Source organism: Pelodiscus sinensis, chromosome 4 (genome assembly GCF_052426305.1).
Source record: "Pelodiscus sinensis isolate ZL-2025 chromosome 4, ASM5242630v1, whole genome shotgun sequence".
Taxonomy (NCBI): Eukaryota; Metazoa; Chordata; order Testudines; family Trionychidae; genus Pelodiscus; species Pelodiscus sinensis.
The window spans coordinates 14,791,022-14,817,792 of NC_143055.1; the positions used below are offsets into that span (position 1 = coordinate 14,791,022).

At 42.8% G+C, this 26,771-nt stretch overlaps 1 long non-coding RNA gene across 4 annotated transcripts in view; it reads left to right on the forward strand.

The window, feature by feature from the left end:
- Positions 1 to 21,802, forward strand: part of LOC106732166 (uncharacterized) — a 60,994-nt gene extending 39,192 nt beyond the window's left edge. For 3 of the 4 annotated variants that reach the window (XR_016349375.1, XR_016349377.1, XR_016349376.1), the window contains one exon: positions 2,070 to 21,161. This is a non-coding gene — a long non-coding RNA (uncharacterized LOC106732166). Of the gene's footprint in view, positions 1 to 2,069; positions 21,162 to 21,756 lie in introns of those variants that run through there. The other variant, XR_016349378.1, reaches the window with a different exon arrangement.
- Positions 21,803 to 26,771: the final 4,969 nt, after the last annotated feature.

Here is a 26,771-nt window from a genome sequence, read left to right on the forward strand (position 1 = left end):
TTAAAAATGGCGGCTCCCCGCTTATGCTAATGAAGCCCGGGAAATTCAAATCCCGGGCTTCATTAGCAAGTGCGGTATGCATACATTACCCCGCTAGTTCGAACTAGCAGGGTAGTGTAGACATACCCTAATATATTAGTAAGAGATGAGTTCCATTTACAGAAACCATGTTGATTTTTCCCCAACAAATTATGTTCTTCTACATGTCTGACAATTGTATTCTTTACTATTGTTTCAACTTATTTACTTATTTCCACAATATAAGAACTAGGGGGTCACCAAATGAAATTAATAGGCAGCAGGTTTAAAACAAACAGAAGGAAATTTTTCTTCACTCAGCACACAGTCAACCTGTGGCACTCCTTGCCAGAGGATATGGTGAAGATTAGGACTTTAACACAGTTCACAAAAAGAGCAAGATAGATTCATGGTGATTAGGTCCATCAATAGTTATTAGCCAGTATGGGTAGGAATGGTGTCCCTACCTTCTGTTTGTCTGGAAATGAGTGACAGGAGAGGGAACACGTGGGGATTACTTGTGGTGTTCCCTGCCACTGGAGCATTTGCTATTGGCCACTGTCGGCAGACAGGATGCTGGGCTAGATAGACCTTTGGTCTGACCCAGTATGGCTGTTCTTACGTAATGGGAGTTTTGCCACTGATGTCCATTGGGGCAGATTTGCACCTGGGGCTTATTATAAACTTTACTCAGAATGTTTTGGGATTGTAGCTGCACAAACAAGGAGATGGCTTAAAATCTCCAGGAATTTCAAGAGTGTAATGGGAAGTCATTCCACAGTTTTTACTGAACTCGGACATTAGAGAAGAATGTGTGAGTGCCATGCAAGAAAGGCTGGAGAGGGGTTCATTTTGCACCTGATTCTGCAGTGCTTGTGCAGCCAAAAAGCCCACTGCATGTTGTAGTATTTAGTCTGAAATATGAGTGAGAGACAGAATGTTATGGTCCTTTTCTTCTGCCGTTGTTCCTTGGACAAAGCTCCCATAGATATCCGTGGTAGTCTTTCACAATGCTAGAACAAAAAACTATTATTTGGACCTTTTGTTTGCAAAGCTTTCAGTAGTGAACGGACTAAATATAAAAATTTAGTCAACATTTTTACTCAGCAAAGAGTAAACACATTTTTACTCAGCAAGATGTGTACTCAAACTCACCAAATCATCTCGCCATCGTACATTGCTTGGGACCTAGACTGAACGCTGTTATTGACGTTGGGAATGGAAAAGTGACTAGCTCTTTTCTTGATGAGCTGCTCTCAGGTTCCCTTTGCAGTAGTTCTCCATTCATCTTGTACATATATGCAAGGAAGTAACTTGGCTGCATTGACTTAGCTCTGTGATTGGCTTTGGCACACTCAGAGATAAAGGAAGACGGCTTCAGTTACTCATTACGATCTATCTTACGAAGAGGTATGCATATTATGTACGGGTAGGGGCAATTTGTCACAAGCCCACCAATTGAGGCTAGGTCAGAACGCCACTCATTGTGATTTGGTCCGATAGTGACTCCACCACAACATTTTAAGTCTGAGTGGTTCAGATGGGCATACCACGTGAGAAACATCTGGGGGCACCCCTGAAAAGCAGATAGAGAAAAATGTAAACAGCATTTCTTTTGTTTTGAAACAAGGAATCATTCTAAGGGAAAAAATGTAGGACATTTATTTTTACTTATCTTAAAAAGTGTTGCCATTCCCAAAGTAACTCTGATACTACTTTTGAAGAGACTTGGTTTGTTCTTTCTGCAAATGTATCTCATCGGTCAGTTCATTCATCATTGAGATTTGACAACAATCCCTGCCTTTCTTTCAAAAGACACTCCATGTGTAATGACTCTGTTATGTAATATGCAGCAAGCCAAGAATATCTTGCAAACATTTGGAAAGGTAGCCCAGCAATGTTCCGCCAGGTTTATCTTGGGATCTAAATACCATTTTTTAAATGCCAAAGCTCTTTCTATTACTAATATCTTGGAAGTGCTGAGAATCAGTGTAATTTATGACCAAGAATGATTGAGGATGAGAAATAACAAAAACTTGTCTATATTCCAGGCGATGTCAAGTGTCAGTAACAGAGGAAAAAAGACTGAGGTTGTCAAACGTCCAGGATACTTAGGAAAGGTGTCATGCAAGTGAGTTTGGAACAAAGTTTTAACGCAAGAGAATGTATGGAAAGAAAGAGAGAGACATTAAAAGCTCATTTCTCCCAACAGTTTCTGTAAACCGTCAGGAAATGCTCAGTCTAAGATATCTATTATTGTTATTAATTTGTGCAAGTAACAAGATACAGAACATGACAATCTCTGTCATGAGGATGTTATTGTCTAAGTTAAAAGACAATCCCAAATCCACTAGGAAACCCAGAGGAGGTCAGTTTTACACCATTCCCTTGAAGAGAGAGGATGGACTTCTAGTTCATTGTAACAGGGTCCCAAGGAATACACAGTAGCATGAAAGAAGGCAAGAGGATAACTGCATGAACAGGAAGACAAAAGGAGACTGGAAGTGTGGGATTCATAAGGAGACTGAAAGGAGCATAGGGTGAGTGTCAAGAAATGAAACCATAGAGATAAGGGTGAGAGCAGAGTTTGGCATCAAACATCAGTTTTTCCTCAGGAATATAGGACAACTTGTCTTCATTCTTCACAACCTGACATGCTAGTTTTAAATCTGAATGCAGGGAGAAACAGCCAAACTTGGTAGAGCTTTGAGAGAGAGGGAGAGAGAGAGAGAGTCTTGTCTCGCCTTCATATCTTCAGGGAAATAGGAGGAGAAAGAAGACTAAAATGTCGCCAAGACACCAAGCCTATATTAAGTCAGAGCAGGTGAGCTCTGTGTAGGAGTCAAGGGAAAAGGAGGCTTAACCAAGCGTCTATCTAGCCTAGCTACAGGGAATCGGAGGTGTGAAAACAGAGTAGACATTGCACAAGTTATTAGGCTCCATAAAGGAGTAACTGGGTGGAAATGAATGGCTTGTGACTTGCAGGTGGTCAGACTAGGTGATATAATGGTCTCTTCTGTCTTTATATTAAAAGATACCTGCTCTCTGTCTATGATCAGAGGTTGAGAGCATACCTCGAATAGGTAGCTGAGCAGGAATAGGGCAGTTAAGGCCAGATCCACCCAACTGAGTATGTGGACCAGTGCAGCTAGGCTGTGGCTCAATAGTCAATCCTCAACTATTTCACCAACATTAGGTTTGGCCTCCCAGGCCCTCACCCCATTCCTGCATTACAAATACTTGGGATGAAAGGTGCCCACACTCAGAGATCCAAAGACATAGGCGGGGAGAGGGATGGGGTTGGAATGGCAGTTTGACACTGGTTGTTGTCTCTCTGCTTTAGTGTTTATAGGGCCACAGATCCAGGAGAAGAGTTTTCTAAGCTGTGAGCTGGATCATTCAGGGCATACATTTCAGTCCCACCTGGGGGAAAAATCCCATCTTCTTCCCCACCTGTCCACTTGCTAGGATGAAACTGCTCCAGGAAGTAGGCTGAGTTCTCTCCTGCTGTCCTCTGCAACCCAACACCATTCTCACAGGGAGGTGGTGGGGAGCAAGAAGCAGAAAGACACAACTAGCTCAAGGGTAGACCTGCTTCCTCTTACGCCTCCCATGAGCAACAGGAATGGCTTCTCTGCTCCTCTCCTTTCTTCCTCCCAGCAACACACAGCCCTGGAAATGGGGCAAGAGGACCCTGGTTGCTGCCCCTTCCGGACCTGAGAATGGGGTGTAAAGAACCCCAGGAGCTGCAGAGGTAAGGATGGGGGAGGCGGAAAAGGTGAAGATAGGGACAGGATTGATTTAAGAGTCGGGGAAGAATGAATTGCTGGACCAGGAAACTATAGATGTGGGGGCCGGGAGGATATCAAAGGTCATCATGCTTGTCTCCTCCAATCTTAGGAAAAAGGAGAATTGTGCCTCTAATTATAAACCCTTGCCCCACACTGCTCTGTAATATTTAGTTTATAATATCACTTTGCACTTCTACACTGATTTCCATCCAAACATTTCAAAGTGCTTTGCAAACACTGATGCATTTAGCTTTACAATATGAATGAAGGCAAGTAAACTCCATAGGATGGGAAAGCAAGGAACAGGCATGTTAAATCACCAAGGCTGTGTCTAGACTGCATCCCTTCCTGATTTTAAGAGGAAAAAGGGATCTTTCGGAAAAGGCTTTATTATCCCCGTCTAGACTGGCGCTTTTTGCCGGCAAAGCCCTGAGCCGGAAAAAAGCAGCAGCCATGTTTATGCAAATGAAGCGGGGAAGATTTAAATCCCCGCTTCATTTGCAATTGCGCTGTATCTAATTTGCATCCATTTTACGGAAAAGGGATGCAGTCTAGACACAGCCCAAGAGTCACACAAGTAGTCTGGAAAGTCTGGAGTCAAATCTCTGATCACTTGAGTAGCAGTCATTTTTTGCTGTTTTATTGGAGTTGGGAAGTGAAGTTTTGAGGGGCCTGACTCCTGCAGCCACCCTACACCGGTAATCCCCAAGGCTGCATCCCTTGAGAGATGAGAGAAAGGGTACAATAGGGAGGGCAGGGAGAGGGCAGAGCAGGGGCTGGAAGAAGCAGGGTGGGGGCAGAGCAGGAACTGGGTTTGGGGAAGGGTATGGACACACACCTCTCAGGGCGGCAGGGACTCACATGCTGGAAGCTGCATGCGGGCTGGATTGTGGAACTGCTCAAGCCATAGATGGCTGGCAGGCCGTGAGTCTGAGACTCCTGTGCTATGAGGTAAGAGAAACACCCTGAGAGAAAGCCAAGAGAGCTTTATGGGCAGAGAACTTTCTGACAAGAAGCTGAGAGATGTGAGTATGAAAACTGCTTCCTGTCTGAGTCTTACTCTCTTCAGGGAAACAGCTCTTAGTGTGCATTAGGAACTTTGTGAACAGGGGCAGCTAACAAGGAGTTTGGAGAGGGGGGTACTCCAGGTGACGAAGGAGAGAATACGGGACCTTTGAGATAAGTGGCTGTCTGTAGTTTGTGTTTGGGGGTAACTTGCTAGTTGCTTGAAAGAAACTCTGTGCTGAACTTGTGTCTGTCTGTCTCTGTTTCTTTGGAGATTCAAGTGCTAAGCTGTTTGTTTGAAGGGCCGTGTGCTGTGGCCGGCAGTTGGAAGCTGTGAGCTTCTTAACAAGGATTTAAAATCTAGAACCCTCTGTTCATTGGTTAAGCCTTAGCCAGGGGGTGGGGCTATCAGGAAAGCCAGGGCTTTATAAAGCCCGTGAGTAAGCGACCAGGGAGCTTTGCCAACGGGGCAGCTAACAGGGAGTTTTGAAGGGGAGTTGGAAGGGGGTGAGGTACACTTGCCATTCTTTAAAATTTTTAACCTAAACTAAAAACAAAACTTCCTGATTTAAATAAAAACCCTATCAATAACCTAAGTAGCTGTAGAAGAGAATGCAGGCAGAAACCCAGCAACAGAGTGAGGGCTATCCTGTTTAATGCACTCAATATAGCATGTATGATGACTACCTGCCCTATGGACAGGTGGTGTATGTGTGCATTTGGTGCAAGGAGCTCCTGGCCCTCAGAGACCGCGTATGAGCTTTGGAGTCCAGGGTGTCTGAAATAGAGGAGCTAAGAGAGGCCAAGAGGAATGTAGATGAGGCTTTCTGGGACACTGTAGAACTGTCCCACCTCTGGTCAGACAGCCCCTGTGATATTAAGGAGGATGAAAGGCTCAGGGAAGGAGAACATTCAGCTGGAGCAGAAGGAAATGAGCACATACTTGGGACCCTCATTCCATAGGATGTTATGGTGTCCTCTCGCACTGAGGATACATCTCCGGGGGAGGGAACTCCAGTCGTTAGGAAAAGGCAGGCTTTAGTAATGGGGGATTTGATCATTAGAAACATAGATAGCTGGGTTTGTGATGACTGGGAGAACCGTATGATGACTTGCCTGCCTGGTGTGAAGGTTGTGGATTTCTCAAGACATCTTGATAGACTTATGTGTAGTGCTGGGGAGGAGCAGGTGGTCATGGTACATGTAGGTACCAATGACATAGGGAAGGGTAGGAGAGAGATTCTGGAGGCCAAATTTAGGTTGCTAGGAAAGAGATTGAAATCCAGGACCTCTATGGTAGCGTTCTCTGAAATGCTTCCAGACCCACGGGTAGGCAGGCAGAGATTCGGAGTCTCAATGCATAGATGAGACAATGGTGTAGAGAGGAGGGGTTTAGATTTATTAGGAACTGGGAAATCTTTTGGCATGGGGGAGCCTATACAGGAAGTATGGGCTCCACGTAAACCAAAATGGTACCAGACTGCTGGCACTTAACATTAAATAGGTTGTAGAGCAGTTTTTAAACTAAGGACTGGGGGAAAACAAACAACTTTGGAGGAGCACATGGATCAGACAGAGACATCTATTAGGGGAGGGTCTATTAACAGAGATGCTCTATGTTCTAGTCAGGAGGAGTGGATGGAAGTATGGGTCAGATCAGATGAAACACAATCAAATGAAAAAGAGTCTAACACATCGGAAAATGGCAGACAGATAAATAGTGACAAATTATTAAAGTGCTTATACACAAATACTAGAGGTCTAAATAGTAAAATGGGTGAACAGTAGTGCCTAGTTTTAAAGAAGGCTATTGATATAATATGCATCACGGAAACTTGGTGGAATGAGATCAGTCAATGGGACACAATCATACCAGGATACAAAATATATTGGAAGAACAGAACAGGTCATGCTGGTGAGGGAGTGGCACTATACGTGAAAGAAATTGTAGAATCAAATGAAGTAAAAATCTTAAATGAGCCAAAATGTTCCATAGAATCTCTATGGATAGTAATTCCATGCTTCAATAATAAGAATATAGCAGTAGGGATATATTATTGACCACCTAGGCAAGATAGTGATAGTGACTATGAAATGTTAAGGGAGACTAGAGAGGCTATCAAATTATAAAATTCGATAATAGTGGGGGATTTCAATATCCTCATATTGACTGGGTACACATCACCTCAGGATGGGATGCAGAGATAAAATTTCTTGATATGTTAAATGACTGCTTCTTGGAGCAACTGGTTCTGGAACCCACAAGGGGAGAGACGATTCTAGATGTAGTCCTAAGTGGAGCCCAGGATCTGGTTCAAGAGGTAAATATAACTGGCCCACTTGGAAATAGTGACCATAATGTAATAAAATTTTACATCCCTGTGGTAGGAAAAACACCTCAGCAGCCCAACACCATGGCATTTAATTTCAGAGAGGGGAACTACACAAAAACAAGGAAGTTACTTAAACAGAAATTAAAAGGTATGGTGACAAAAGTAAAATCTCTGCAAGATGCATGGAAACTTTTCAAAGACACCACAATAGAGGCCCAACTTAAATGAAAAACACGAATTAAAAACACAGTAAGAGAATGAAAAAAGGACCACCATGGCTTAACAACCAGGTAAAAGAAGCAGTGACAGATAAAAAGATAACTTTTAAAAAGTGGAAGTCCAATCCTAGTGAGGAAAATAGCCAGGACCATAAACTTTGTGAAATTAAGTGTAAAAATATAATATGAAAATCCAAAAAGGAGTTTGAGGAACAGCTAGCCAAAAACTCAAAAAGTAATCATAAAATGTTTTTTAAGTATATCAGAAGCAGGAAGCTGGCAAAACAACCAGTGGGGCCCTTGGATGATTGAGATGCTAAAGGAGACCTCAAAGATGATAAAGTCATAGCGGAGAAACTAAATGAATTCCTTGCTACGGTCTTCACAGCTGAGGATGTTGGAGAGATTCCCAAACTTGAGCAATTCTTTTTAGGTGACAAATTTGAGGAATTGTCCCAAATTGAGGTGTCATTAGAAGAGGTTTCGGAACAAATTGCTAAACTTAACAGTAACAAGTCACCAGGACCAGATGGCATCCACCCAAGAGTTCTGAAAGAACTTCATTGTGAAATTGCCGAACTATTAACTGTGATTTGTAACCTGTCCTTTAAATCTACTTCCGTACCTAATGATTGGAAGATAGCTAACATGATGCCAATATTTAAAAAGGGCTCTAAGAGGTGATCCTGGCAATTACAGACCAGTAAGTCTAACGTCATTACTGGGCAAATTAGTTGAAACTATAGTAAAGAATAAAATTGTCAGATACATGGATGAATATAATTTGTTGGGGGAAAGTCAACATGGTTTCTGTAAAGGGAAATCATGTCTTACTAATCTGCTAGCGTTCTTTGAGGGGGTCAACAAATATGTGGAAAAGAGGGATCCAGTGGATATAGTGTACTTAGATTTCAAGAAAGCCTTTGACAAGGTCCCTCACCAAAGGCTCTTAAGTAAAGTAAGTTGTCATGGGATAAGAGGGAAGGTCCTTTCATAGATTGAGAACTGGTTAAAAGACAGGAAATAAAGGGTAGGAATAAACTGTAAGTTTTCCAAGTGGAGACAGGTAACTAGTGGGGTCCCCCAAGGGTCTGTCCTGGGACCCATCGTATTCAACTTATTTATAAATGATCCCGAGAAAAGGGTAAATAGTGAGGTGGCAAAATTTACAGGTAATATCAAACTGCTCAAGATAGTTAAGACCAAAACAAACTGTGAAGAGTTTCAAAAAGATCTCACCAAACTAAGTGATTGGGAAAACAAAATGGCAAATGAAATTTTATGTTGATAAATGTAAAGTAATGCATATTAGAAAACATAATCCCAACCATACATACAATATGATGGGAAGTAATATGGCTACAACTACTCAAGGCTGTGTCCAGACTCAGGGGTTTTTTCGAAAAAAGTAGCCTTTTTTCGAAAAAACTTCACCTGCGTCTAGACTACAGCCACGTTCTTTCAAAATTAAATCGAAAGAACGCGGCTTTTCTTTCGATGGCGGTAAACCTCATTTCACGAGGAAGAACGCCTTTTTTCAAAAGTGCTCTTTCGAAAAAAGGCATTCTTGAATGCCAACAGGGCTTTTTAGAAAGAGAGCATCCAGACTCACTCGCTGCTTTCTTTCGAAAAAGCGGCTTGCTTTTTCGAAAGTTCTGCTTGCAGTCTAGACGCTCTTTTTCGAAAGAGGCTTTTTCGAAAGTATCTTTCGAAAAAGCCTCTTTCGAAAGAGGCTTGCAGTCTAGACATAGCCCAAGAGAGAGATCTTGGAGTAATTGTGGATAGTTCTCTGAAAACATCCATTCAGTGTGCAGCGGCAGTGAAAAAAACAAATAGAATGTTAGGAGTCATTAAAAAAGGGTTAGAGAATAAGACAAAAAATCTCTTATTGCCTCTGTATAAAACGATGGTACACCCACATCCTAAATATTGCGTATAGATGTGGTCGCCTCATCTCAAAAAAGATATATTGGCACTGGAAAAAGTTCAGAAAAAGGCAACAGAAATGATTAGGCATTTAGAATGGGTCCCATATGAACAGAGATTAAAAAGATGGGAGTTCTCAGCTTAGAAAAGAGGAGACTAAAGGGGGATATGATAGAGGTCTATAAAATCATGGCTGGTATGGAAAATGTGAATAGGAAAAGTTATTTACTTATTCACACAATATAAGAACTAGGGGTCACCAAATGAAATTAATAGGCAGCAAGTTTAAAACAAATGAAGTTTTTCTTTACTCACTGCATAGTTAACCTGTGGAACCCCTTGCCAGAGGATGTGGTGAAAGCTAGAACTTTAACAGAGTTAAAAAAAGAGCTAGATAGATTCATGGAAGTTAGGTCCATCAATGGCTATTAGCCAGAATGGGTAGGAATGGTATCCCTAGCCTCTGTTTCTCTGGAAGTGGGTGACGGGAGGGATCACATGAGGATTACCTGTTGTGATCCCTCCCTCTGAGGCATCTGGTATTGGCCACTGTCGGCAGACAGGACACTGGGCTAGATGGACCTTTGGTCTGACCCAGTATGACTGTTCTTATGTACATTCTTTGTAATTAAACAGAATTACATCAAAGAGATATTTAACTGCACCATCGATTTCTCACACTAAAACCACCAACAAAGCTCCTAATATTGGCTAACCACTCAAGGTAGTAAGGGCTAACTCTACTTCTATCACAATAGCATTTACAGTCTCAATCAAGATCAGTGTTCCATTGTGCCTGGAACTGTACAGACACAGACCCTGTCCCCAAAGAATCTATACAGAGAAGGCAGGTATACGGTGGGAAGAGAAATGGTGGCATTGTAATCAGGTGGCTGACTAGCCCAAGGCCACACCACAAGTCAATCGAAGTGCCACAAACAGGACCCAGGTCGTCTGAGTCGCAGCCTAGTGTTTTATTCATTAGGCTATGCTGCCTCTTGAGCTCTCATCTCAAGGTTATATTCCTATCTTATAGGAAATCTATGCGAGTACTGTATATTATAAGCTGTGTGCCCATTTCCTGGCATGTTGCATACCACACTGACAGTGAAAGATAATTAAGAGGCCCAGACTCAAGCCCATTTTGACCCTTAAGCTCCTGCACTCTTTCAGATGAAATAACAGGAATAACTTGTGTAACTTTAGCGCAAACTCCATATGAAATGTGCCTCTGTGCTGGAGACAATTTGACACATGCCCCACTTACCATGCATGCAGGTTCAAAGGAAATTTGTTCAGAACTGTGCCAAGTTCTGAAAGTATTTTTGATCAATGTTCTTTGGAATTCTGAAGAACATTAATTCCATCTCCTAGTCTCTAAAATGTCTGCTTTAGTCACAATTTATGACCATACTTGTCAGGATATATTTAAAACCCTTTGAGATTTCCAAGTACAGGAATAAAACACATATCATTACCACCTTCCTTAACTTATTAGGATATAAATCAAATAAGAAGTCAGAGTTTTCTTAACTAAGGAAAACGATTGCAATCAAACGAGAGTTAAGTACTTACTTATCAGTGTACAACTTCTCAAATTCCTTTCTGTCAATAGCGATTTAAAGGGGATTGTCCTGAGGGGCCGAATTGAATGCACTAGGAAGTTAAGGCTACTTCTTTATTCTGTCTAGTTCTCGTATGTAGTCTAAAAGGGTAGGGACTATATTGGCTTCTTGTAACAATGTCTCAGGAGAAAAAATTGGAAAAATGATCTGAATTAATCAGCCATCTTCTTGTCTTTTCCAGACATCTATTTGTGCAATTTAAGATTATTCTAAGATGTTCAACCCCAAGGGGGCTGGGGCTATATTTTATTGGATAGGCTTCTTCGCGCTTTCTGAAATGCACAGTAATCCTATAACAATTGTCAAGTTTTATTGATTAAGCAGGATACACCAGACTGAAGGGAGGGTTATCAAATAAAGTGAATGTACACCCGGCTGATCATAGTCACTGACAAACTGGGAGGCTGTACTAATGGGTGTTGGTGAAGGGATTCACTCTCAGCAGGTGGTACTTCCTTGTGGTTGCTCTGGGGAATCAGCTTTTGCCTGGTTTGATGCTCTCTACTGTTGGCTACCCAGGAGCTAACTCCTTTCTCCCTTTTCTCAACTCAGCTCTATGGCTAGGTCGCTGTATAGTATTCCCCTTTCAAGATACATCTTTCCTCCTGCACTGGGTTCCATGCCAAGGACTCTATATCAAACAGTCAAGATCTGCCTCTTACTGCTCTTTCCTTAGACTTCTTCATATTCCCCTCAGGATTCTTTCCCCATAACTCCCCTGGGGTTGATCCTTCTTCCAGGGGATTAATCTCTTTCTGGGATTTTTTCCTCATTTCCTCTCTGCTCCCGGAAAAGGATTGCAGAATCTCCCTGCAGCCTCTTTCTGCTGCAGACTTCCTGGCTTTGTAGTCTAGCCTGCTCCTCTTCAGCTGGCTTCTTGTTCACTGAGATCTGGTTCTTCCTTCAAATACAGGCAGGTACCCTAATTAGCCTATTAGGTTCACATTAGCGTCTTTAGAGCCTGTTTTGGGTGCAAACATAATCATAGTACTTTCATTAAGGGCCTGGATAATGGAATGAAGTATATGCTTACAAAATTTGAGGGTGACACCAAGTTGGGAGGAGTTGCAAGCACTTTAGAAGACAGGTTTAGCATGTAAAATGACCTTGACAAATTGTTGATTTTAGACCAATTCTCCAAGATCTAATTCAATAAAGATAAGTGGAAAGTATTAAATGTAGGAAGGAAAAGTTAAATGTACAAGCACACAATTGGGAATAACTGCCTTGAGGGTGTACTGTCAAAAAGGACCCAGAAGAACGTCTAGATTGGCACGGATGCTTTTCCGCAAAAGCACTTTTTGCGGAAAAGAGTCCGTGCCAATCTAGACGCGGTTTTGTGCAAGAAAGCCCCGATCACCATTTTTGCCATCGGAGCTTTTTTGCGCAAAACAGTTTTTAGCTGTCTACACTGGCCCTCTTGCGCAAAAACATTTCCGGAAAAGGGCTTTTGCCCGAACAGGAAAGTCAAAGCATTTGCGCAAGAAGCACTGATTTCGGACAGTAGAACATCAGTGCTTTTGCGCAAAATCAAGCGGCCAGTGTAGATAGCTGGCAAGTTTTTGTGCAAAAGCACCTGCTTTTGCAGAAAAACTTGCCAGTCTAGATGCAGCCACTGAGTCCCTGATTCTCAAATAGTAATATGTGAAGAGTTTAAAGTGATACTGTCTGGCCAAATTCACGTTTGCATAGACCATACCTGTTTACAGACCCAACATCTTTCAGAACGTTCCCTGAGAAGTTTAGAAAGAAAGAAAGGTTTTTAAAATAACCCTGCCCCAGCAATATGTGTGACCCAAACATTGCAGCCTCTAGCTAATGCCTGTGGGCCTGCAAGGGCTCAGAAGGAAGAGCCTAAGTGCAGGGTAAGGCATGGCCTTCAAAGTGGGTATTTAAGCAATGCTGCATCGTTTGCAATGAATCCCATTCTAAACAAAGAGCCTTGCACCCGAGCTACTCGCCAGAGCAAGATGCATAGAGTCAGTGACCGCACCAGGCACCCGTGGCTAGATACAACAGCACCATGGCTCCCTCTAAGGTGCGCAGCCGCGCATCGCTGACCTGGCCGCGCAGCAAAGGCGCGCAGCGTTCCTGCGCTGGTGGGCGGGCTTATGGGGTGGGGGTCCATGTGCGTGGCGGGAGCCGGGGGGAGCCTCAGCTCAGCCCTGGTTCCAGCTCTGCCGGCTGCCCCGTGTGCTGCGGCTGGTGCCGGGCCACGGCGAGACTCCCCCGGCTCGGGCAGCCTCCCCGCAGTCCCAGTGCTAGCTCCGGCTGCCACCCTGCGCTGCAACCACTGCGCTGCCCCTACAAGGTGGCTGGGAGTGGAGGCGGGAAGGCACCCTAGCGAGGTGCGGGGGAGAGGACAGGAGTTATGAGCCCGCTGGGAAGAAGCCGCGGCAGCTCCGCGTCCCTTTGTGTGCACATGGGGGAGAGGAGAGAGCTCCGGCATCCCGCTCTTATGCCCCCTCCGGAGCAGCGCCCGGCTCTCCCCCGGCTGCTTCTTCTGCCCCACGCGCGACTCCTCCTCCCCGCCCCGAACAGACCTCGCCGCTGATTGTTAATGGCACTGTCGGGGTCCAAAGTAACTGATGGGGCTGCAGGTAGGAGGCTGCCCTGTCCAACCCCGTGGTAGGACCAGGTTTTGAAAGTTAATTGAAACAGAGAGCGAGGAGTCCAGGGAAGCGATTTGGGTGGACAGTGAAAATGGTATTTATCCCTATGTGAACCTCAGGAGGTAATATTTATTTCCAGTACTCCATCCAGTTGCATTGTCCTTACCACCAATATCCCCCATGGGCTGTCTGTCCCACCCACCAAGTGACACCCATTCAACTCTGCCAGTCCAACCCATCCCAGCTGAGAAACTACACAGGGGCAAAGTTCCCTTTGCCCCTATGACCTATCCTCTTTCATCTGGGCCTCATATCCTAGGCTCTGTCCTAACCACTCCTACCTGAGCTAAGTGGGATCAGCATTCCCTTCCCTCCATCAACTCAAAAACATTCCCCTTGGATCCATCCTTCTTTCCATCCTGAAAAAAATCCTTTCTAGACAGACTGCCCATATCTCTGAACTTTTCTCTTCCCAAATCTCCTTCACCCTGGATCAGAACCCCTCCTGTTTTAAGGAGGTCCTGCTCTCACCACTCCTGCTTGCAATATTTTGCTGCCTTAGATAAACTGTGCCAGCTATGTGGCCCCCTACGATCTGTTTTATCCCATATTTTACTTTTTATTGCTATTCAGTCTCTAAAGCAGTTTTATATTAAATGTGCACCATGTTTGTGTTGTGTCAATTCTGCTCTTTCTTTCCTTTACATCTTTCCTTTCCCTGCGACATACATCATTTTTGGTGTAACTTTTCTAATAATTTTTGGTTTCCCTTTTTCCTCATTTTTTATCCCACTTCTTTCTTTTCACGTGCCTGTATATTTATACCTGCCTCTGGAATTCCCATTACATGCATCTGACGTGGGTCTTTGCCCACAAATCGTATGCTCCAATAAATCTGTTAGTCCATAAGGTGCCACAGGACTTCTTGTTATTTATGCTTCCTCTTTTTCTAATTCTGGGTTTTGTTCTCTCATCTTCTCCCTCCATCCTTCCTTTATTTATTTTGTCTTCTTCTGCACTTTCCATTTTTTAACATTTTCTTGTCTAATTTACGCTCTCACTGCATGCCAACTTTCTCTCTACCTGAATTTTCTTCATATTATCAATATGAAGGGCTTGACTGACACAGGGCAGTGGAAAGGCAGTTCAGATATTATCTCACAGTTTATTTTAGGCTTGGTTTTACAAGGAGAAACGATTATCTGTCTAGTCTGGCATATACTGGAATATTTCTGGGCATTATTTTTTATGTAAAGTATTGGATCTCCATTTTCATGAATCTTAATATTCTTTCTTCCATAACATTTTATATATATGATATTTGTTAATAACTTGGGTGCCTGCCATGATGGCACACATCCAAACAAGTGCACATGACTTTAATATTGGCGCACAAGACAAAACTCACTCCACTCATGAATGGAAGATCTTAGAAGGAACACTGAACATGACTCAGCCCTGGGAAAGAAGATAATAGGGAAGGCGATGGAAACAAGAGTGAGAAAAACACAGGATAAGGTTGTGAGATTATTACATTTTTCACTGTATGCCTCATTGTGTACAGGTTGCACCTCTCTAGTCTGGCATCCAGTATTTACCAGCATTTACTGGTGCTGAACCAGTAAATTTGCCAATCCACAGGAGGTCAATATTGTCTAGCAGCATTACAAACACTTCCACTGCTTGCTGGACTCTTAGAAGGCATTTACGGATAAATTAGAGCCAAATAGCAGCACAGAGAACAGAGATTCAGGACTGGTGGCTGTAAACAAACTTTATGGGACCGCGGGAAGCTTGGCCACAACCATGAAAAGTGGACAACCAACTAACTAAAATCATGCCAGACCACGGATGTTGCTGGACCATTGAATGCCAGACTGAAGAGGTTCAACCTGTCATAGTTCTGATCGCTCCCAGGAACATGATCTAGGTGCTGTGCAGAACAGACAGGCTCAGCCATGCCAATGCCATATTTATTGTTATAATTTTATTTATTTAAATTACCATGAGAGCATTTGTATATTTGATTGATTCAGGATAAAACATTGATGGCTGTTTCTTTTTTGGATATTCATTCAACCACCATAATCCTGACCCCAATGTTGTTACATAAAGGAATTTAAAAAGTGACTTTGATTTCCTTGACTAAATGGAACATCCCCCTAAGTCCCTCTATAAAATCCTAACCTCATTCAAATTGGTTTCCTCAGGACTGACTCACTGCCACGTCCCTAAGCAACAGTCACAGCTGGATCCTAGTGCAATGCTTCATAGTAATAATTGCATTTATTCTTGCTGTGAAGGAAACGCAATTGACATTTTTTGGAAACCCACCCTATTACCTTTGGCAGCTTGCAGAAGTCAATTTTAGTCAACCAGATTGCTCATGTGCACACTCTCAATGGCCCCAGACTTACATATTTCACTGGAAATCTCACAGTAATGGGTCGCCTTTGTTTTTAGCATATAGGAAATGCATTTTAGCATCTGCTGTTATAAAAAAAAAAAACCAAACCCTGCTATTACCTGCCAAAGCCTGAAGAAGTAAATGATTTTTGCTCATGTATGCATCTGCATAGATTGCAGAGTGAATGGAAAGAAAGGTTCCCAGAGTGCAATGAATCCAACCTAACACAAAGCTGTCTCTACTCTTGTGTGGCTGCTGTGCATCAGTAAGGGGGTGCAGGAAACAAAGCCCTCCTTTTCTGCAGCAGACTGTAGGGAGCTGGATACCCTCTATTAAGTGAGACAAAGTAACAGGCACACACATTCTGCCTTCTTGGGCACCTCAGCAGATGCATACCCACCCTGATCAAGCCTCTGAGGATATGTCTACAACACAGCAGGGCTAAAGTCAAATTAAGCTATGCAACTTGATTTACATCAATTGTGGAGCTTAAGTCAAAATAGCTTAATTCGGCTATTGGTGCTGTCTACACAGCAGGAAGTCAAAAGAAGAACACTCTTCCTTCGACTTCCCTTGCTCCTTGTGAAATGAGGGTTACTGGAGTCGGAGTAAGAAGTCCTTCAGCTCGCCATTATTTCAAAATAAAGGCTGGCAGTGTAGACACGCTCTATGTTAGTTTGGAATAACGTCAGTTACTCCAAAATAACACTGCTGTGTAAATGAACCCTCACTTGCACGCTGTCCCCAGAAAGCGCCATCCAGCTACACAACGTTTTGATGTAGCACCCTTCATGCCCTCAGTGTCCCCACTTTAGAGGTCCCACCTAAGGACTTTTCCTCCCAATCCCCAGAGAGATTTCCCTTTAGTCCAACCTTCCTCTCCACATGCCCCCTGGACTGTCTTCCTCACACTCGTACCGTTGATCAAGACTCTTCCTTCCCTTCAGACTTCCCTCCACGACTTGAGTCTCCCAAGATTCCTCAGTATCTGCTCCCTTTCTTTATCGTTGGAGGATTTCCTTCACAGACTGCACCTCTAATTGCCACATATCTCCCTGGGTTTGGCCAAGGAATCCTGTGGTTTTTACCCATCATCTCCTCAGCTCAGCCACTGTTCCCTAAGCTCTTCTTCATCCTGGCTGGGCTTCCCTCATCCAGCTTTGGTGCTTACTTGTTGATTTTGCTCTCCATCTTCTTCTTCATCCATCTCCTGCAGTCCTTACTAGCCTTTCTCTTAGGTGTGTGAGAGAAACTGTAGATTTTCACCGTAGCTGCTAGCAGGAAACAGTGTAGGAATAGCTAGACTTCTGAAGGAAGGGGCTTTCTGCTTGCAAGACTGAACCAGGAGGGTACAAGATTCCCCCCCAGGAGAGTTTTTGGGCTTCCTGCCCTGTGAAAGTTCAGGGAGAACGATTAAAAGCTCAGAACTGCCAATAACTTCCATGAAAGGTTCTGCACGTGGGGCAGAAAATGGACCTGGAACAATTTGTATAGTGAGAGTGAGCCACTGAACCACCCCTAGATCCAGCACTTATGGTCTGGTGAGGTGCACACCGCAGCACCTAGATTGAGTTGTAATCCATCATGGGGACACAATCTCTATCTCCATTTGTTTTACATATTGTTGTAGTGCTTATGTAACCCACTGGTTTAGTTGGTGCACTGGTCCCACCCTGTGCCTGAACAGCAGATGATAGGAGTCTGCTCCAGTGCTAGCAAGGAAGCTCTTTATCTCATATTATGAAGCTGATACTTCCAGGGCTAGATCTCTGGTGTGGGTCAGTTGAGAGACAGCCTGCACATGTACTACTATCAAACTTCTTCTAGAATGGCCAGGGGACCAGCTGGGAGGGAGCACTACCCCATGCGAGAAGCCCTGACGTTTCAGAGCAGGAGTCCATTAAATGTGCACAGCGAATGAGCATCCCCGGGGAAGAAGATGCATGTGAAATGAATAACTTCAGCCAGGACTGTTTCCCCATCTCTTCCCTCACAGAATAATTAGGGCCAGATTCTGGCCACCTCCTTGGTAGCTGCTGCAGGTGTGGGGAAGTTATTCGGAGCTTGTGCCTCCTAAATCATTAGGCTGAACTGCAGTGCTTCCTTCCGCTTTGCAGGGATTGCTTCTGGCTAGCACTGCTAGCCAGCCCAGAAGGGACACGATCCAGAGGGCTGGGAAGGCACAGATGGCCGTGTCAGGCTCAGATGGCCGGGCACTTCAGAAGGGCAGTGACGTGCCAGTGCTTTCAAGGGCTCTGGAGGGCAATTTGCTTATTGAGAGTCAATGCCACTAGGGTTCCTCCTGCGGTGGCACAGCTCTGTGCTCACTCAAGCCATGCTGTGGCTTCAAGACACAAGTGAGACCTTCAACCTCAGGCTAACCAGTGAGCACATCCATTGACAATGAAAACTATGTGTAATTTCCTGCTGGGACACCCATCAACCGCGGGACGTGTACATTTTACCTCCTGCAAGTCCTGTAGAGAGAGAACCTGCAGAATAAGTCCTAGCTAACTTGCTGAAGGCGAACTATAAAAGCAGAAAGGAACAAAAAGTAGTACGAAGTGCTTCTGCTAAAGGCAATTTGTGCAAAACAAGCTCTGAATAAACTTTCAAAAATGCTTTTCCTCTTTTGTGAAAAGTCCAGATTGATTCTTTCTTTTGCTGCCCTACCCTCTGAACAATGGAATTCCATAGACTGTATCAATAGCCCATGACATTGGAAGTTTTGTTTACATGGGCAGTCCCTGGTATTTGCCGTGTTACTGTGATATTCCAGTGAGGAAATACTGAAAGAAATTCATATGAGGAAGGAATTTGAAATTAAGTTGTAGCTGTGTGGAACACCACCCTCCACACAATCTGATCATTGGGGTTTTTAAACAGATTTCTGGGCTAACTCAAAATCAGCTATGAAAGTTCAGTTTAACATTAATTGCCACCTCTTAGACACCAGAGGAAGACTGCTTAGACAAAAAAAAAAGTAATAGAATTACTCCACTGAAACACACGTCCACCTCTAAAATTCATGGGGCTACAATTTATGGCTTTATCTAGGAGACAGTTAACAGGAAAAAAAGAACCTTTAATAAGATACAGAGGAAGATTACACATGACTTTTGACTCCTATTTGTAAAAGAAATTTGATCTGGTAAATCTAAAGCAGCACAAACTGTACTGGTTTAAGTGAGGGGTTAGCTTCACTCACGGAAAGTTTTATTTTTAAAAGAACAGCAATATGGTAATGCACTGAGTCAATAAAGACATCTCAAGGCTGAGAACTGGCAACTGGCAATGTTTTCCCCCTGTAAAATGGCGCCTGGGGGAATTTAAACTGCATAATTCAAAATGACATACCTCTAGACCTTATTTTTTCTTAAAAGAGGAAAAGACATTATTTCCACAGAGTATATTTTTCCTCCCCTGAGCTGGCATAATCAGAAACAGAATTTCCTCAAAAAAGAAAATATATCAAATATTTAAGATAAATATGAAAGGTTTTTTTTAAAAAGCAATCCATATGCTCTTGTGCAGCAGTCCATTATAAAGGAAGCTTCCTGCTTTCCCCAGAGATCTGAGGCACCTGGGAGAAATTAAGTGGGAAACATACTGGTATTAGAAAATACTATCAAGTTTGCTACCAGACTGTTTTCCCAGGGCCACCCTTTGTAGAGTTGAGCTGGGTTGCTCATTTTGCTTGAACCTGATAATTGCAAAAAATCCCAAAGCTCCACAGTGATGCCTTTCCCTTCTATGATTTTAATTATTAGTAGTAGGACGCGGTGGTGCTAGAGACGTTGCAAAAGGTGTAGGAGGAAAGTTTCTGCCCTGCAAACCTTAACCAAGCCAAATGCTCTGTGACTGGTCAGTTCAATAAAAGTCAGTCTTGCTTTCACTGATTATTTAAATCGTCACTTCATTTTCCTATGTCTAATAAATTCATCTACATGGCTCTGTTGACGGAGCCATGTAGTCTAGACATAGCCGTAGACTAGAGGCGATGCCTCTTGCCTCTCATATAACCAAGTCACTCTCCCCCACACCCTCATGAGACGACAATTAATTGTAAACTGCAATGGTCATCTCAGATCTTCCTGGCTTCTCATTCCCTGTCAGTTTTTCCACAGTGGGCGGGGCAGTAGTGAAATGGTGCTAAATTTGAATGAAGGAACAGCAATGTTACTGTTGGCTGGTCCAAGGAGAATTCCTTCATGTCACACCCATGTTCCTACCACTTCACGAAAGCCTGTCACCCAGTCCATCATCAGCCAGACTCCAAGCAGATCGTATCTGTATGCAGCTTTTCTTTTTGCATGTTTCTTCTCTTTTGGGGTGAGTTTATGCCGCCTGCCCAATGCGGTTCAAGATTTGCCTTTTAAAAAAAGACTTGGGAATCCTTTTGGAAGACAGATGCGGTCTAAGAGTAAGACTATTACAGATCAGACTTAAAAACAAACCATCACAGATGTTCCTAGCTCAAACTGCTGGGAATGGGAGAGACTTGTTTCCAATGGGGTATAATGCTGGAAAAGCTTACCTAAAAATTCACCATTAAACTCAATCCTAAAAATAAATAAAAGGCTGCTCCTCTATTAAATACATTGAAGCTGAGAGGAAGTGAGGGGTGGAATAGGAGTTGAGGAGGTGGAATAGGTATTTCGCCTTCACTAGCTAATGCCCATCTGACTGTCAGCCCAGCCGGAATGTTACTAGTACCGTATCCTTCACAAAGTCTCAAAAAAACAATCCAACATTTTCTTAAGGATAACCATGACTGAAAATGAAAGCTCTTTGGGGAAATAAAGACAGGACTTCAAAGTCATATAAAATGCTAAATCTGGCCATTTATTTTTCATGGAAGTAGAAACCTGTGTAGTTTTATATTCAAAAATGTAATGAGAAGAGTTTGGTTTCTACACATGGAATCGTGTCTCCAATTTAATAAACTCCAGATTAAATGCTTATTGCAAAACTGATGACTGCTTTTCTCCATCTGTAAAATGATAAGAAGACAATAGACACCATTTTACAGTCAACTTGTAATGTTGTGATAACTGAACCTAAAAATTTACCCTAATTTCAGTTGTAAAAAAGAATATGATCTTATGTATCACAAGATGTTACAATAACCTAAAACAACAAGGCTGTGTCTAGACTGGCAAGTTTTTCCGCAAAATCATGTGCTTTTGCGGAAAAACTTGCCAGCTGTCTACACTGGCCGCTTGAATTTCCGGAAAAGCACTGACGATCTCATGTAAGATCGTCAGTGCTTTTCCGGAAATACTATGCTGCTCCCGTTCGGGCAAAAGTCTTTTCCCGAAAGACTTTTGCGCAAACGGGCCAGTGTAGACAGCACAGTACTGTTTTCCACAAAAAAGCTCCGATCGCTAAAATGGCGATCGGGGCTTTTTTGCGGAAAAGCGCATCTAGATTGGCCACGGACGCTTTTCTGCAAAAAGTGCTTTTGCGGAAAAGCATCCTGCCAATCTAGACACGCTTTTCCAAAAATGCTTTTAACGGAAAAGTTTTCCGGTAAAAGCATTTTCGGAAAATCATGCCAGTGTAGACATAGCCCAAGTGTTGGTGGAAAGTAGGGCGAGTTGTTTTCAATAAACAGACACAAGAGACCTAGACAGAAAGACTAAATGAGTCCAGAGGGAAAAAAGCCACGTTGTCATGGTTCAAGAAATATGCTGTAATCATGCTGGATTAAAAAAAGTTGGAACTGGAAACTTCTGTACCAAAATAGGTGTGTTTGAATATTAGACTTCGTTAGTGGACAAAATAATGAGGGAATTTCACCCATCACTTCCTATTTCAGATCTAAGAAGAAAACTTTGGAAGCGAAAAACAGAATAGACTGCCTTCCACTATTTGATCTGAGGAAGTGGGTCTGGCCCACGAAAGCTCATCATGTTAGTCTTTAAAGTGCTACATTGTCCTGCATTTTGCTTTATCCTAATCCTGAGGGTTGTCTTGACCAGATCAGGCCAGAGAGGAGGACCCAAATGAAATTGCTACCTTTACCAGTTTTAGCTGACTCCTGGCCATCACCTGGGATTAAATGTGATTGGACTCTAGCAACAATAACAAGAATAATTCCTGATGCTCTCATCTAACTTCTCTTTTATCCCAGAAACCAGTGATCATCATCTTCAATACGATCGAAGAGACCATCAAGTAAAGTGGGATTTTCCTTTAAAACCTCTTTCTAGTTAAAGGGAAAGAGAATGAGGAAAGTTTTTTTGATGCCTTAGATTTTGATGCTTAATTAATTTTCCTTCTTTCCTGCATTGTTAATAAGAGGTGAAAAAATGTAATGGTGTGTTTGCCATGCTGAAAATAAGGAGGCTGAGGTTTCGCTATATTAAACATTGAACTGTTTAACTCTATTATTGGACAATGAATGAGTTAATTTAATATCTTTGGCTCATCTTATGTTCTTACGATCAATGTGGTCAGGTCCATACCTCAAATGAGGAGGCATATTCTTTTGATCTTCCAAGAAGCTGTAGACACTGCTACTACTTAGCGTTCCTTGACTAGGTGAAGAGTCCCTTAGGATTGCAAGATTCCACACTGCTTTGATAGCTGATGGCAGAGATGCCTCAGGTGATATTTCTTGTCTGTTTCTCTGGATATTTCCCCCTTTTCCTGCCAGCATTCCATCTGCCTTGTCCACTAGGACCCAAAACTATAATTTTTCATCGAGAATGAAGAGTTCCTTTAGTTCATAGAACAGCAGGGAGTCCACTCTAGAAGAGAAGGTGTGATGCAAAATAAGTTTTAGAAGTAGTTTTAATATATCATTCAGTTTGCTCCTTGTGACCTGGCATTGCCAGGTATTTAAATGAAACATATGCTAAACATTCATATTGTACCCCTTCATGCTTTGGCCATGCTTGATCTTGTAAGGTGATTAGGATCCTGATGGGACCTGAGTGGGTCTGGCCAGAAATCAAGTCTGTTTAGGAAAAAAAGGTTGATATTTCAAAATTTAGGGCTGTCGATTGATCACAGTTAAGTCGTGCAATTAACTCAAAAAATTAATCAAGATTTTTTAAAAATTGAAATTAATCACAATTTTAATCACACTGTTAAACAATAGAATACCAATTGACATTTATTATATATTTTGATGTTTTTCTACATTTTCAAGTACAACACAGAATACAGTGTGCAGAGTCACTATATTATCATTTTTATTTTAAATATTTGTGCTATAAAAACGATAAAGGAATAGTATTTTTCTGTTCACCTCATACAAGTAATCTTTTTACTGTGTAGTGAAACTTACAAATGTAGATTTTTTTTGTTACATGGCTACAATGTAAAACTTTAGAGCCTACAAGTCCACTCTGTCTTACTTCTTATAATGCCAATTGCTAAGATAAACAAATTTTCTTACATTTATGGGAAATAATGCTACCAGCCTCTTATTTACAGTGTCATCTGAAATTAAGAACAAGCATTTGCATGGCATTGTTGCTGGCATTGCAAAGTATTTATGTGAGACATATGCTAAACATTCGTATATCCTTCCATGCTTTGGCTGCCATTCCAAAGGACATGCTGCCATGATGATGATGCTTGTTAAATGTGTTAATTACATTTGTGACTAAGCGCCTTGGGGGAGAAATGTCTGTCTCCTGTTCTATTTTACCCACATTTTGCTATATATTTCATTTTATAGCAGTCTCAAACAATGACCCAGACATATTGTTTATTTTAAGAATGCTTTTGCAGCAGATTTGACAAAATACAAAATAGGTACCAATGTGAGATTTCTAAAAATAGCTACAGCACTTGACCTGAAGTTTAAGAATTTGAAGAGGTGTCTAAAATCCAAGAAGGATGAGATATGGAGCATGCTTTCAGACATCTTTAAAAACCAACACGCCAGTGTGGAAACCACAGAACCTGAACCACCAATAAAGAAAATCAACTTCTGCTGGTGGCATCTGATTCAGATGGAAAAATTAACATGCATCAGTCCTGCACTGCTTTGGATTGTTATCGAGCAGAACCCATCATCTGCATAGACTCGTGCCCTCTGAAATGGTGGTTGAAGCATTAAAGGGGCATATGAATCTTTAGCATATCTGGCAGGTAAATATCTTGCAACACCAGCTACACTAATGCTACATGAATATTTCCTCTCGCTTTCAAGTGACATTATAAACAGGGAGCTGACAGCATTATGTCTTGCAAATGTAAATGTGTTTGTCCAATTGACTGAACAAGCAGTAGGACTGACTGGACTAGTAGGTGCTGACATTTTACATTCTTTTGGTTTTGAGTGCAGTTATTTTTTGTACATAATTCTCCATTTGTAAATTCAGCTTTCATGATAGAGATTGCACTACCTGGATTAAGTTAATGGAAAAATACTATTTCTTTTTGTTTTGAATAGTGAACATTTGTAATTAATAATAGAAAACGAGCACTGTACACCAAGCATTCTGTGTTGTAAATGAAATCAACATATTTGAAAATGTAAAAAACATCCAAAATATTCAACTAAATGGTATTCTATTATTTGTTTTAACTGCTTTGTAGCTCTATTCAAAATTTGCTCAGATGCAGAACAAAAACAAGACCTCTGAAATGTCACAAAAAGGCATGACAGGCCAACTCACTAAAGAACAGCCAATAACCAGGTGATTAAGGATCCCCTCTGAGATGCAGGAGACCCACATTCAAGTACCTGCTCCAAATCAGGTAGAAACTTGAATCTGGTCTCCCACAACCTCAAGTGAGTCCCCTAATCACTGGGTTATCAGCTCTTCTGGAGTAATGTGCGTCGTTTGGCTAGAAATTCCATCATGGATCTGAAATGTTTTTAACAAGATTTTTGTGGCAGTCAGTGAATTTTTGTGCTATATTTTGGTTTTGACAGTACATCATTTTAACAGAAAAAAGTTTCACCAAAACTTATTGCTCAGCTGCAGTCAGGCCCTCTGATGGGGAAGGAGAGGGCGCAAAGGGGGAAAGCTGCCCAGGCCTGATGATTTAAAAAGGCTTGGGGCTCCCCAAGCAACTGTAGCAGCTGAAGCCCCTGCATTTTTAACTCACTGCTGGCGTCCCTGGGCAGCACACACCAGGCAGTGCTAAAGGGCTGGCTGGGAGAGGCTAGCCCTTAGCTCTGCCCATTCCACTTGAGGCCCCACTCCTTCTAGGAGCCTAGAGCTCCCCTCTTCCCCAGCTCAGGGTCCAGCAAAATCTGCAGGTCCTATAGCTCTCAACTCCTACCAACTTCAGCATCTTGCAAAGGGAGGGGAAGGGCAGAGGCTCAGCAAGGGCTATGATTTAGCCTCCATCTCTTACCATGTAATAAAGTACTATCAAAAATACAGTAGCTGCCAGTGTGACTGCTTGTCTCTCAGGGTAATGTTTATCCTCCATTTGTAACGTGAGCGTATCACATTCTGAGATGGATCTGTGAGCTTCATGTGGATTTCCAGGACAGGAATTCTTTTCAGGACAAGTTTTGTCTCCCTTAAGTTTTCCAGAAACAAATATCAGTGTATCATGCAGTGCTCAAAAATTCATATTTAAAACCCACCTCAGTCTTCTTATGGAACTTATGGAAAACAAAGCACTGCTAGAAAGTGGTGGTGATTTTTTTGCAATCTTGCTAAGGCCTTTGTTGGCCCAAGAAATCCAGGCGACCTCTTGCTTGCTGAGATGGTAGAAAATAGACACATAGACTATCCCAAATCTAGCATGGCTTCTCTCTGGCCAATCCCTAATCTGATTTTGCTACCATTAGCCTGGGCTGCAGTCTGATATGGCAGCTTGTCATGGGCTAGTCCTTTCTTATTCTATGTCCTCTTACATGGCTTGTTTTCTCACTCTGCAGTGGCTTATCTCATGAAGTGCTGATTAAAAGGAAACGGCATCTTCTCTTCTCATGGCAGAGTGCTACACAGAATGGAGCCCCTTATTCTGGTTCAGACCTGTAGGACTTGAAGGGCTACAAGAACTCTAGGATCTATAGCAATTAGATTAAGCAACAACAAATTCACCTCAGAAAGAGGAGAACAAATAACAAATTGTTGCCATTGAAATAACACTTCAGCGAAGACAGCAACCATGCCACTGTCCCATACATGAGAATTAATTTTAACAGCCATTCTGCTGAGTGTATTAGTCAAGTATGGACACTGAAAGGTGAGAGCTGGAACCTTGACCTAACCTCAAGACTTATCAGAAGCCAAAGCAGAATATTGGATCTGTATGTGCTTGTTGGTCTGTTCTAAATGTTCATACTCTATTGATAACCTCTTATCATTTCATGAAACATCTCCTTTGCCATGCAAAGCATGACACCCAAACCCTGATCAGCACCCACGTCGAAGACTGGCACAGGCAGGCAGAATTATCTTAGTTCTGATCTGTTTCTAACCATGTCCCCATAGGGGACATGACAGACTTGCCAGGTCTGTGGGCAAGGTGTGTGGGGGAGGGGGGCCCTCTGTGCTCCTGGAAAGGGCGGGGCCTCAGGTGGAAGGGGCAGGGCTAAGACAGTCAGCCTCTAACACTTTCCAGTGCATGCTGCACCAGCCCCCTAGCCAGCACTCAGAGCCTCCCGGAGCGCATCGTGCCACACTCCGGCAACAATGTGAAGGGCTCAGGGCTCCAGCTGCTGCTGCTCCTGTAGAAATGGGGCAGTGGTCAGGAGCCCCTAGCTCTTTTAAATTGCCAGGCACCAAGGCAACTGCTCTCCTTCCCCTACTCCTCCCTTCTCAGTCGGCCTGTTGGCTCGGGATGTGCTGATGCTTCTGGTGAAAAGCCAGTCTGGTGGCCCATGAAAGTGACTTGCCAGCCCTGGCA